This window comes from Trachypithecus francoisi, unplaced genomic scaffold (assembly GCF_009764315.1).
Source record: "Trachypithecus francoisi isolate TF-2019V2 unplaced genomic scaffold, Tfra_2.0 Lachesis_group8, whole genome shotgun sequence".
NCBI lineage: Eukaryota > Metazoa > Chordata > Mammalia > Primates > Cercopithecidae > Trachypithecus > Trachypithecus francoisi.
In genome coordinates, this window is record NW_022681473.1 from 122,006,021 (window position 1) to 122,020,017 (window position 13,997).

A 13,997-nucleotide genomic window follows, 5' to 3' on the forward strand; every position below is an offset into this window, starting at 1 on the left:
CTTTGGAAGGCTGAGACAGGTGGATCACCTGAGGTTGGGAGTTCAAGACCAGCCTGGTCAATATGGTTAAATCCCGTCTCTACTAAAAACACAAAAAATGAGCTGGGCTTGGTGGTACATGCCTGTAATTCCAGCTACTTGGGAGGCTGAGGCAGGAGAATTCCTTGAACCTGGGAGGCAGAGGTTGCAGTGAGCCAAGGCTTTGCAACCACACTCCAGACTGGGTGACAGAGCGACACTCTGTCTCAATAAATAAATAAATTGCTTTACTGTAATATAAGTGTTGCCACTTGAGGTGGCTAGTTTTCACATAGTAGAAGGTATTTCTTTTTTCAGTTTTAGAGATCCACTGTCTTCCTTGATTTTAAAAATGTAATTAGTGTGATTATGGAGGTTGTGGTAGGTGGAGAGGCTAGACTTCAGATCGCTGAGGTTTCTGGATGCTGTGAGCACATCGGGCTTCCATTATAACTGAGTGACATTTGATGTGTAGGTATCTTACTAATTTGTGGATCTACAGAAGCTGGAAATGAAATCTTTGTTAATTGAGAGGCATTATCTGAAAAGAACACGGAAATTCCCTTTTTATTTATATGGAATGAAAGCAAATGTTTTTTCTAAGCTTCAGCTTTCTTTTACCTTGTGATTTTAACCATTTTCCTGCGTTCCCATTTTCTTCCTTATTCCTTGGTATATTGTAGGGTCTCATTCTACAGATTTTCAAAAATAGGAGCAAAAACTGAGTGCTGAGAAACTCTAATGATCCTTCCCTAACATTGAGTTAATGGTATGAGAAGAAGTAGAATTTCTTCCTTTTTAATACTAGGATTTTACTGACTCTTTTCTTTTCCCTTATGATTGTGCAGAATGGCAGCAAACGAATGCCTTGATTTCCACTGGCATTTTTACATAGTTAAAAGATGGATGTTGGGAGCCCGAGGTGGGCGGATCGCCAGGTCAGGAGTTCGAGACCATCCTGGCTAACATGGTGAAACTCTGTCTCTACTAAAAATACAAAAAAATTAGCCGGGCATGGTGGCGGGCGCCTGTAGTTCCAGCTAGTTGGGAGGCTGAGGCAGGAGAATGGTGTGAACCCGGGAGGCGAAGCTTTCAGTGAGCTGAGATCACACCACTGCACTCAAGCCTGGGTGACAGAGCAAGACTCCGTCTCAAAAAAAAAGATGGATGTGTGTTGGGTAGGGTACAGGCATGTAGTGTAGACGTAGGAAAGGCAGAGTAAGAACAAAAAATTATCTCAGGGATTCATGTGAGCCATATATTCTTAGACCCTAAGCTTCTCAGAGAGAGAGAGAGAAAATGCCTCCATATCTATGTCCAGTTTTGGGAGTCAGGGATTTTGGTACAGAGCTACTGTATCCTTTCTCACCAGATCACTCGTTCACATGGCCACACATCAGAGCCCAATTTTTTGGTTTTGGACTTTAAAAAAAAAATCAAGGTATAATTGATATATAAAGTGCACATATTTAAATTATACAGTATAATTTGATAAAATTTAGCATATATGTAAACCTTTGAAACCACCATCACCACAACCACGATAGCGAACATATCCAGCAACTCCCAAAAGTTTTCTAGCAGACCTACCCACCACCCTCAAAAGTTTCCTAATGCTCCTGTAATCCTTCCCTTCTGCCCTTCCTTCCTCATTCACCCCCTCTGCCCTGTCCCCAGGTAACCACTTAGCAATTTTGTCACTATTTGAATTTCCTAGCATTTTCCTAGAGTACAAATGGAATCATACCATATGTACTCTTCTTGTCTGGCCTTTTTCGCTCAGCATAATTATTTTGACATTCATTTATGTGGCAGCATGCATCAATAATTTATTACTTTTCATTGCTGAATACTCGCATTCCATTTATGGAAATACCGCCATTTGTTTATTTAGTGTTGATGGGCATTTGGGTTATTTCCAGTTTTTAGATGCTACAGATAAATACACTTGTGTGCAAGTCTTTGTACAAACATATGATTTCATTCTCTTACATAAGTATGTGGGAGTATAATGGCTGAATCAAATAATAGGTCTATCTTTTCATTGTTAATCATGCTTTTCCAAATTGGTTATACCATTTTACATTCCCACCTGCAATGGATGGGAAGTCCTGTTTTTGATACCCTCACCAACACTAGGTATAGTCAGTCTTTTTAGTTTTTCTCATTCTGACAGATGCACAGTGGTATCTTATTGTGGTTTTAATTCGCATTAAGGTGCAAATTAAATGATGCAAATTAGGTTGAGCATCTTGTATTTATTTTCCATTCATAAGATCTCTGTTACAGTTACTCAACTCTGCCATTGTAGAGTGAAAGCAATGTGAAAGGAAAATAAAAACTCAGACTGCAGGTCACTCTGCCAAAAGGAAAAAATTAAGCTGAAAGCTGTGTGCAAGAAGCTGCCTTTCCATTTGTTTCTAAGCAGATAGCTGTAGATAAAAGGTTTGATGTCTCCCCAGGTGGCTACTCCATGTTCACCTTACCTTATGTAGAGTATTGATTTACTGAGCCCAATATGAATACATAACTGACTATTCCCCTACCTGCCCCTTTTCTCTTGCAACATCTAGATTACCATATTCTGTCTTTCCCCTCCAGCCCACCTTTTCCCTTTAAATATTGCAACCCTCAAAATCATCTTTGAAGAAAGGCAAAGACCAGTGACCATTTATGTGATTCCATGTTTTATTCTTCCGGGCATGTCCTTAACCTTGGCAAAATAAAGTTCTAAATTAATTGAGACCTGTCTCAGATCTTTTTGGTTTACAGCAACCATAGATGATAAGTAAATGGATGGATGTGGCTGTGTTCCAATAAAATTTTATTTATGGACGCAAATAACAAAAAACCAGACAATGGTTATATTTGGCCTTTGGATTGTAGTTTGCTGATCCCTGACATAAATGTTAATGTTCTCTGCAAATGAAGACACGAAGACAGCTTTACTTCTTCCTTTCTGATTTTTTTAAGTTCTTTTTTTCATGCCTGGTTGCACTGCTAGAACCTCCAATACAGTGTTGAATAGAAGTGGTGAGGGCAGGCTAGGCATGGTGGCTCACGCCTGTAATCCCAGCACTTTGGGAGGCTGAGGCGGGTGCATCACATGAGGCCAGGAGTTTGAGACCAGCCTGGCCAACATGGCAAAACTCCTGTCTTCTAAAAATACAAAAATTAGCCAAGTGTGGTGGCTCGTGCCTGTAGTCCCAACTTGGTGGGAGGCTAAGGCATGAGAATTGCTTGAACCTGGGAGGTGGAGGTTGCAGTGAGCCAAGATTGCGCCACCAGGCAATAGAATGAGACTGTGTCTCAAAGTTAATAGAGCTGGTGAGAGCAGGTATTTTTGTCTGGTTTCTACCAGTAATATAATATTACCTATAACTTTTTCATGGATATTGTTTATCAGATTGGGAAACTCCCTCTATTCCTAATTTTTGGCTTATTTGAACCAGCTTTTGGTTTATTGATTTTCCTCTGTTGTTTTGCTGTTGTCTATCTCAGGAAGTTCCTTTCTATTCCAAAGGTTTTTTATCATGAGTGGATGCTGAATTTTGTCAAGTGCTTTTTCTGCATCTGTTGAGAATGAAATATGGTGATATTACATTATTTTGATGAATTACATTAACTGATTTTCGTATGTTAAACCAACCTTGCATTCCTGGGATAAACCTCAGTTGGTTTGTTTTTGTTTTCTTCCTGTACACACAAACAGCCAGAACTTGGTCTTTTTTATGATTCACTTGCTAAGATTTTGTTTGGAATGTTTGCATCTATGTTCATGAGGGATATTGGCCTGTAGATTCCTTGTAATGCCTCTGGTTTTGATATCAGGGTAATTCTGGCCTCATAGAATACGTTGGGAAATACTTCTTTCTTTTTACCTTGTTGAGTTTCTTTAGAATCGGTATTTTTTTTTTTTTCTTAAATGTTTGGTAGAATTCACCAGTGATGTGGGCCTGGAGTTTTCTTTGTGGGGAGTTTTTTTTTTTTAAACTATAAATTCTTTTGAAAAAGTAGATGTAAGGCTATTCAGGTCACTTACTTCTTCTTGAGTGAGCTTTGGTAGTTGTGTCTTGCAAGACATGTGTTTATTTCATCCAAGTTGTGAAATGTTTAAGCATAAAGTTGTTCATAATATTTTCTTATCATTCTTTTAATGTTTTTATAGTCACCTGTCTTATTCCTGGCATTGTTAATTTGTTTCTTTTCTCTATAGTTCCCAGTCAGTCTAGGTAGAGGTTTATTAATTTTATTGATCTTTTCAAAGAACCAGCCTTTGGGCTTACTGGTTTTTTTCTGTTGTTTTTGTTTTCTGAAGTCTCATAATTTCTGCTTTGATCTTTATTATTTCCTTTATTTTGCTTACTTTGAATATAATGTGTTCTTTTTCTAATTTTTTTTTTCTTATTTTTCTGTTTATTTATTTATTTATTTAGAGACAAGGTCTTTCTCTGTCGCCTAGCCGGGGTGCTGTGGCATAATCTTGGCTCACTGTAGCTTCAATTTTCTGGGACCAAGCAATTCTCCTGCCCCAGCGTCCCAGGTAGCTGGGACTGCAGGCATCTACCACCATGCCTGGCTCATTTTTTAATTTTTTGTAGAGATGGGGACTTGCTGTGTTGCCCAGGCTCTTTTTCTAATTTCATAAAGTAGATGAGGTCACTGATTTCAGACCTTTCTTCTTTTCGAATCTAGGTCTTTCATGCTATAGATTTCACCCTAATTACTGCTTTAGTGGCCTACGCTTAATTCTGATGTCATGTTTTTATTTTCATTGACTTCAAAACACTTTATAATTTCCCTTTTGATTTCTTCTTTGACTTACAGATTATTGAGAAATGTGTTAGTTTCCAAACATTAGTATTTTTCAGTTGCCTTTCTGTACTGATCTCTATTTTAATTTCATTGTGGTCAGAAAACAGACTTTGTATTACTTGAATCTTTTAAAATGTATTGTGATTTGTTTTATGGCTCGGAATATGGTCTACCTTGGTAAATGTCCCATTTGCACTTGTCAAAAATATGTATTCTGCTGTCTTTGGGTAAGGTGTTCTATAAATGTGAATTAGGTCAAGTTAGTCGATAGAATTTTTAAAAATCAGCATTCTTACTGATTTTCTGTCTACTTGTTCTGCTATTGAGAGAAGTGTTGAAATCTCCAACAAAAAACCCTGTGGATTTGTTTATTTCTCCTTGCAGTTCTTTTCAGTTTTTGCATCATATATTTTGAAACTCTGTTACTAGGTACATACATGTTTAGAATTTTTATGTTCTTTTGATGACTTCTTTATCAATTGTTAAATTTATTGTTATGAAATGACTTCCTTTATCATTATGAACTAACCTTTTTTATCCCTGGTAATATTCTTTGCTCTGAAATATACTTTGATACTAATAGAGCCACTCCACTTTTCTTTTGGCTAGTATTCACATAGTATACCTTATTTCATCCTTTTATTTTGAAGCTTTGTATCTTTATATTTAAAGTTGCCTTGCTTTTTTAGAAGAAAATCTAATGTAATAATATCTGCCATTTAATTGGGATGTTTAGACCATTTACATTTAATGTGTTTACTGATATAGTTAGGTTTAAGTCTTTTCTCTTGCTTTTGTTTTCCTTAGTTTCATCTGTTCTTCGTTCTCCTTTTGTTCTTTTTATGTCTTCGTTTCTATTGGGTAACTCTGTTTTGTCTTTTCTGTTGGTTTATTAGCTATAACTCATGACCTTGATATATTTAAAGAGTAGTGGTTACGTGTTTTGCAGAAAGTCTTCAATTTGAGTTTATCTGATGTTTTCTCATGATTAGACTTGGTTTATAGATTGGAAGAGGGGGTCAGGTGCTGTGCGGCTAATGCGTGTAATCCCAGCACTTTTGGAGAATGAGGTGGGAAGATTACTTGAGCCCAGGAGTTTGAGACCAGCCTGGGTAACATGTGAGATCCTGTCTCTTAAAAAAAAAAAAAAAGGCCGGGCGCGGTGGCTCAAGCCTGTAATCCCAGCACTTTGGGAGGCCGAGACGGGCGGATCACGAGGTCAGGAGATCGAGACCCTCCTGGCTAACACGGTGAAACCCCGTCTCTACTAAAAAAAATACAAAAAACTAGCCGGGCGAGGTGGCGGCGCCTGTAGTCCCAGCTACTCGGAGGCTGAGGCAGGAGAATGGCGTGAACCCGGGAGGCGGAGCTTGCAGTGAGCTGAGAACCGGCCACTGCACTCCAGCCCGGGCGACAGAGCGAGACTCCGTCTCAAAAAAAAAAAAAAAAAGAAAGAAAGAAAGAAAAAAAATTAGCAAGGCATAGTGGCACACACCTATAGTCCCAGCTACTCAGAAGGCCAAGGTGGGAAGATAGTTTGAGTCCAGCAGTTTGAGGCTGCAGTAAGCCATGATTGCACCACTACACTCAAGCCTGGGTGACAGAAGGAGACCATGTCTCAAAATAAATAAATAAATAAAAAATTGGAGGAGGGGATAGATACCATAAAAGTGCAGTGCCCTTCTCATCATACCAAAGGGTTTATAGTAACATCATGACATGTTGCTGGTGTTGCTACCCTGATCACTAGGTTTAGGTGGTATCTGCAAGGTTTCTCCACTGTAAAGGTAGTATGTTTCTTTTTCCCTTTCTATTTTTTAGGAATTCAGCCTACACTCAAGGACATGGGAATTAAGCTTCACTTCCCGGAGGGAGGAGAATCAGAGAATTTGTGGATGTATGCTAAAACTACCACAATAATTAATTAATATTTTGGTGGATCAGATATGAGGCTATTCAAGTATTCTGATAAGATTTTTCCATGAATTTTGACAATCATTAGTGGATCTTCCCTATAGTAGTTATTACTATGGTGTTCTAATGATTTTTTCCTATTTCCCTTATTCTTTCTACATTTGTTCATTATAAATCTCCTGTAAATAAAATCCTCTGTCTCATTTATTTGCTTATTCATCATTTATGCATATTAGTGTGGATTTATGGTATTCTTTGTATTATAATCCAGTAGTATCATAATTTTTTTTTCTTAAAATCTTCCAGCTTTGGCCACTGGAAGCTCTTTCAAGTGGCTGGGACTTTTTGTGGTTGCTGTTTGTTTGTTTTTTAGCACTTCCTTACTTTCTGACACTACATGGTGCTCCCGGCTTATCTTGTATTTTCCTTGTCCAAGAATCAGCCATTTTTCAGGGAGCCCTGATTCCTTTTACTAGAGAATGGTATATAAGAAACTAGACCTGGGTACCAGAAATGCTTTTGGCTATCAGGTGTCACTGCTTCTAGGCTCTCAGTGGACAGGACTAGGAGATATATGTATTTATATCCATGTATACACACATATCTATACTTATTTCTCTACTTGTATCTATGTTAAAATAAACGTTAGTTTATACTGGTTTCTCTGACTCAAATTCAGCACTACAGGGTTAATTCTAGCATTTTCCCTTTGCGTATTCTTTCTTTGACAGTGAGAAACTTGGCTGTCATTACCTACAACGTATTTATAGTTATTTGTTTAACCAAGACAAGGATATCTGCTCACACCATTTCTTCTCAACACCATATTGGAGGTTCTAGCCAATGCAACCAGGCATGAAAAAGAAACTTAAAAAAAAAAACAAACAAAACCATGGCCAGGCGCGGTGGCTCACACCTGTAATCCCAGCACTTTGGGAGGCCAAGGTGGGTGGGTGGATCATCTGAGGTCAGGAGTTTGAGACTAGCCTGACTGACATGGTGAAACTCCGTCTCTACTAAAACTACAACACAGGACAGGACAGAACAAGACAATAACCAAGGGTGGCGGTGGGCACCTATAATCCCAGCTACTCGGGAGGCTGAGGCAGGAGAATCGCTTGAACCCAGGAGGCAGAGGTTGCAGTGAGCTGAGATCGCGCCATTGCACTCCAGCCTGGGCGACAAGAACAAAAAACTCCATCTCAAAAAAAGAAAAAAAAATCCAAATTGGAGGGGAAGAAGTAAAACTGTCTTGATGTCTTCCCTTATTAGAGAGAAATGCTTGGTAGTTTGCAGTCTGTTCTGCCTCAGGAGAGACTGCACTAAAACTAATGTGAACATCTCAAAATTTAACTGTTTTGTAAAGACCACCCCTTCCACTTTCCTTCAGCATCCCTGTTACCACTGGAATATTTTATAGTGTATTTATTTTTCCTTTAACATGTTAAATCTAAAGCCCAGGTTTTGCAGCTTGGATATGTTTCCTTTTGTTGATGTGACAGTGGGATATGACACTGGAGTAAAACAAAGCAAACAAATAACTGGTCCCTATCTTCCATGCAGTGGTCTTTGGTAGGTGAAATTCCCTTATGTTTTCAAGTTCGGTTCCTGAAGTAGCTCATCCATTCAGATTCTGAAGTAGGGTGATCACTCCTGCACTGTCTTCAAGATAACAGTGAAGGCTCGTTCCATGTATCTCTGAAGGGTACTGTGAGCCCCAAAGAGGCTATGCTGGATGGGGGTTAATATAGAATGTCTGCAGCTGGAATACAGGTGTAACTGTGAGTTATTTTTCTGTAGCGTATGAGAGCACACATTCCTCTCTTGGAATTCTGATACCAGAATCTGTAATCACATGCAAATAGTGTTTATGGGACTGGGCTCACACAGAAAGTAGCTTCATGCCAAGGTCTTATGCTCAGGGCAAATGTTAGGGATAATGTATTTCCAAATGAGTTCTTTTACTGAACAAGAATATGCCTTGACATGTGTTCTGTGTTTAGTCATACACATTTGTCATGCCTCAGTACCTCTAAGATGGGTCTCATGGCAACAGGCAGGAGGATTTTATGTGTTCACTTGTGCTTTAGAGCCAAGAATATTTTATAATTCGTCTGATTGGTCTGTAGTTAGAAAAAGTGACAGTGCCAGGCTCTTGCAAAGATGGTGACCCTCCCTCCACCCATCATTTTTATATTTCCATTTACTTATTTCAATGTAGAACTGAGCTCATGGTGAGTCAAGCCAAGTGCCATACAGTTCCATCTCCATTGCAGAGGTTCTCCCTGAGTTGTTGGAAACACTGGGAAGTCACTGCCCCACTACAGCAGACGTGGTGCTGCTGTCCAGGCTGTTCTCACTGCCTCCTCTCTGTCCTTCCTTTAACCTCCAGCTTTCCCTTGCCTGTCTCCCGCCAAACCCAACCTTGTCTGCTCTGCTGCCTTCAGCCTCCCCTTACTCCTCCTCCTCTCTCCCCGTCGCCACTGCTTTTTTGATATTTTATCCATATTTTTACTTGGTGGTTTGATGGTGAAAGTGCATATAAGACCCAGCCATTCCCTTTCTCTTTTGTCTTTTCTCATAGCTTCAATTAACATGGCAATAATTTCCTCCCCATGATAATCCTGGACTTTCCACTTAAACTTTAAAAACCTTTCAATTGGAGATGGGAGGGGGGATGGTTAATGGTCTTTCCAGGGTAGCCGTTTCTTCAAACACTTTTATTTAAGGTGGCTGCTTGGTGGAGTTTTACTCTGGTGTTATCTGACTGGATTAATCAGATTTGTGCTCAAGAAATCTTCTTTTTTTTTTTTTTTTTTTTCATACAGAGTCTTGTTCTTGTTGCTCAGGCTGGAATGCAGTGGCATGATCTTGACTCACTGCAGCCTTTGCCCCCTGGATTCAAGCAAGCATGTCGGCTAATTTTTGTATTTTTTTTTAGTAGAGACAGGGTTTTGCCATGTTGGCCACGCTGGTCTCAAACTCCTGATCTCAAGTGATCTGCCCTCCTCGGCCTCCCAAAGTGCTGGGATCACAGGCATGAGCCAGCACGACTGGCAAGAGATCTTGTGATGGTTTGGGTTTGGACATGATAGAATCAAATAGAAAAGATTCTATACTCAAAGAAATAGCATCTGCTTTGATGTCCTCCTGCTGGCTTAACATGGGGGTATTACATGGTCCTGCTCTGACTCTGCTTTTAGGGTCGCCACCGGAAGAGTTTTTCATAGAACGTATATACAGTGAAATGACTTAGGATATTTCTTTTAAGAAGTGCCATTGCTGGAGTATTAGTATTTAGGGTTGTCCAGAGAAACAGAACTATTAGGAGATAGAGAGATAGAGATTTATTATAAAGAATTGACTCACATGATTAAGAAAGCTGGTGAGTTTAAAAATCTGCAGTATGGGCTAGCTGGCTGGAGACCCAGGAGAGTCGATGATGCCATGAAATCTGCAGGGGCCAGTCTGCTGGAGAAGTTTCCTCTTGGAGAGGAGGCCAGTCTTTGTGTTCTATTTAACTGATCGGGTGAGGCCTGCCCTCATTACGGAGGGCAGTCTGCTTTACCGAAAGTTCACAAATTTAAATGTTAATCTCATCTAAAAAACCCTCCAAGTTGACACATAAAATTAACCATTACAGCCAGGTTTATTTGGAATTCTGTGATACTTGGTTGGGTCTTTTTATACTTTTATTTTCAATGGTCTGTTTTGTATATAACCATTTAGTTAAACCAGCTCACAAAATACAACCGGTACTTCAGCTGGCTGTGCTCTTGTCAGAACCCATATTTGATCGATTTACTACATATTCTTTGCTGTGTGTATGGGTGAGTGGGTCTGTAAAATGCTGATATGTGTTCTTTATCCACTCCCCACCCCCCACTTTCTCTTAAAGTCCTTAAAAAATTGAATAAGGAACTAAGACATTGTTGCAAAGGTGCTATTTTATCGGATATATTATTCTCTAGGGTAGACTGTGCCAAGCAGTTGTACAGCAGTGGTCTGTCTTGAAGGGTAAACACGTAGCCTTTCTCCACTAGAAAGCCGGCGCTGCCGTTGTTTGTTTAGGCCTGAGCCTCAGTGGCTAGTGCAGCCTCGCAGTAATGCATGCTGATGCTGACGTGAGTCCTGGTCAGGGAAAAATGTCTTTTGAGCAAGAGACAAACTGGACAGAATGCTAGCAAGCTAAATATAACTCTTCAGAGAGCCAGACCTGCATGAACTAGTTCTTAGTGAGCAACACATCGATTCAGAGTGGAAACATTTTCTAAAAGAATTTCTTTTCCTTCTTGGCTTACTGTAATGAGTATAAACCCAAATTAATTTAATTTTTCGTGGAAAGCTAAGACAACCATTGATTTTTCTCTCTCAGCATCTCTGCAGTTAAATGTTAGTAGCCATTGTTAACATTGGAAGCCTCCTGTCTCCCAGCGCCCCAGCATTCTGTTTGTGAGTCAACAGGCCTGCTCTACTCTTCTAATGAGTTTTGCTCCCACAAGGGAAGAGGACAGGGAGTTTGCATGTTCAGACCTTGACGAATCTGGGAGTTCAGTTTTTCATGGACCCTCACTCTGCTTCAGGATGCTCACACCAGTGTGTGAAAACTCTTAGAAAAACCCATCAAAATGAGCCAGCCTCTATGGAATTAGGAAATTTGTGGGCTAAGACTAACATTACCTCAACATCTGTTATGGCTTAAATGTATTGTTTTAATAATATTTTGTGTTATTCTTTTTGCCTGAAGCTGTAGAAGCATTTTATAGCCAGCAACTCTTCAGAATAGTAAAGGAAAGCAGGCATCATCCTCATGCTTAACAATAGAGCTGTGTTTCTGTGCACCAACCCCAGATGCTGGGTCTGGCCCCCACAGAATGAGTGCCTTCGTAGGGCATCCCAAATGAGGCGGTGCATAGCGTCACTCTAGAGGCTGGGGAAAGTGCAGACCCAGACCTTTCCCAGCCTGTTGAGTTAGAATTGGGGGGCTGTGCTCCGGGGCATGAGGAAGTGGGTTGGGAAATGGTATTTTAAACAAGTGAAGTGATTGTCATATAACTTGTCTCGCATCAGATCCCCAGACTCTGGCAGAGTTTCCGGAACGTCTCTCAAAACTGAAATAAGAAACTGCAGTTGTTGTCCACAGCTGCTAAAATTGTTCCAAATTAGGAAAGGGAAGGGGAAACAGAACACAGTAGTTCCAGAGAAGAATCTGAGGAGCCCTGTGAGCTAGGAAGGCCATTGTGAACAGAAGCGAGTCAGTATTTCCTCTCCTGCCTTATCACTCCCATCTGCCAGCTCCCTCCTTTTTTGTTTTATTCTGAGCGTGTAAAATACGTTTTATTGTTCTTTAAAAGGGTTCAGGGTTTGGTTTTAAATCAGGTTGCACACCTTTCAAATCTGACATCTCTCTATGTCAGACTGGTTTCAGCTAGCAGTACTTCATTAAATCCAAAAGAAAATAATTGCTTTAATGTTAAGGAAAAAAATCCAGTTTTGAGAATAGTTAACATTAGTCTTTAATTTAAAACAAAATGAGGGCTAATGTTTCATGTTGCTTTATACATCCTTCTCCCCAATACAGAACCAGGGATGTAATTTTCCTAACTCGGGCAGGCGCTGATACTGAGGGACACTGCGTGCGTGTGCATGCGTGCACACACACACACCCCTCCCCTCAAACAACAAAATTCAGAGTATGTCAAAGGGAAAAGGTTTGTTACGGTATTGATCAAAACCCTTGGAGTCAACACTGTCTATCTTAGCTTAGCACGTATGCTGTTTTGATCTTGAGTCTATATTAATGGAATCTATTGTTGTGTTCTGAAATAAAGAATTTTGGATATACCATTACTTTTTACTTTAAAGTCCTAGAAACAGTTTCAAAAAGCATTATTTGGTTTTGTTTTCTGGGATGGGAGAAGCGAGAATCCGCAGATTTGCATTTAGTTAAAAATCAAAACTCCAGCAGTAGGAAATAGGCAGTTCACATAGCCGGCCACCATGTGAGGTATCATCAGTGTGAAACAAGGTCCCCGTCTGTTCCTACTGGCCTAGCTGACGCTAACAAAATGGGAGGCTTATGGCTCTGCACAGCAAATTCCAGCAGGATAAGATGACTTTAAGCCTGTATTCAGAGCCTTAGAAGCAGGGCACTACTGAGAATGTAATATTTAGAGGTAAAAATAGTGCAAGAGCCCCTGATGGTGCCCCTCTACCTGCTTTGTCCATGCAGCCTGATTGTAACTGCCTTCCACAAAGGAGCAGAAAAACAGCTTTTCTAGATCAGTTCACTAAACCCAGCAAAGAATCTGCAAAAATGCTACTACACTGCTTTACAAGCAACACAATCCCTTCGCTACTCATTGGGTTGTCCAATGTCTCTCTTCTACCCTGTTACGGCCTGTGGACACATACTCACTAGGCATCATTGTTGGTTTTAAACCAGGGATTTTTTTTTTAACCTCAAAAGAACCTAGTAATAATACAGCAACCAGTGGTTAAACTGAACTTTACATATAGGGGGCAGTTTGGAAAACATACCACAAGCATTTCTCAAGTCGAAAATATGTGAATTTGCTGCTGCTCCTTTGACCGTTTCTGAAAATTCACAGTACAGATCCTAAAATAAAAATTTTAAGCTACCAGCATTCTCTGATACTAGACAGAAAATCAGAGTAACGCTGCAGCCCACAATTCTACAGGGTGTAGAAAGTACGCCCACTGCCTGGACATCTTTATTGATGGCCTGGAGTCCTCCCTGTTAGAAGACAAGTTTCTGGGATATCCACTTAGCTTTCACTGGTTAGGGAAGAGAAGAATTCAACTCCCAGCTAACTTCTTTGAGAAGAGACTCCTTTTTTTTTTTTTTTGAGACGGAGTCTCGCTCTGTCGCCCAGGCTGGAGTGCAGTGGCCGGATCTCAGCTCACTGCAAGCTCCGCCTCCCGGGTTTACGCCATTCTCTCGCCTCAGCCTCCCGAGTAGCTGGGACTACAGGCGCCCGCCACCTCACCCGGCTAATTTTTTGTATATTTTAGTAGAGACGGGGTTTCACCGTGTTAGCCAGGATGGTCTCGATCTCCTGACCTCGTGATCCGCCTGTCTCGGCCTCCCAAAGTGCTGGGATTACAGGCTTGAGCCACCGCGCCCGGCCGAGAAGAGACTCCTTTTAAAATGCCATTTCCCCACTAATTTATCAAAATAAAAACAAAAAAGGCTCTTGGCTACTTTGCCTAGTATTAGATAGGGTTTT

General features: G+C 40.4%; 1 protein-coding gene across 1 annotated transcript in view; it reads left to right on the forward strand.

Annotated features, from left to right (window-relative positions):
- The window catches only part of JAM3 (junctional adhesion molecule 3), a 74,545-nt gene that overhangs the window by 31,989 nt on the left and 28,559 nt on the right, over window positions 1-13,997 (forward strand). The gene's annotated exons all lie outside the window — the stretch shown is intronic.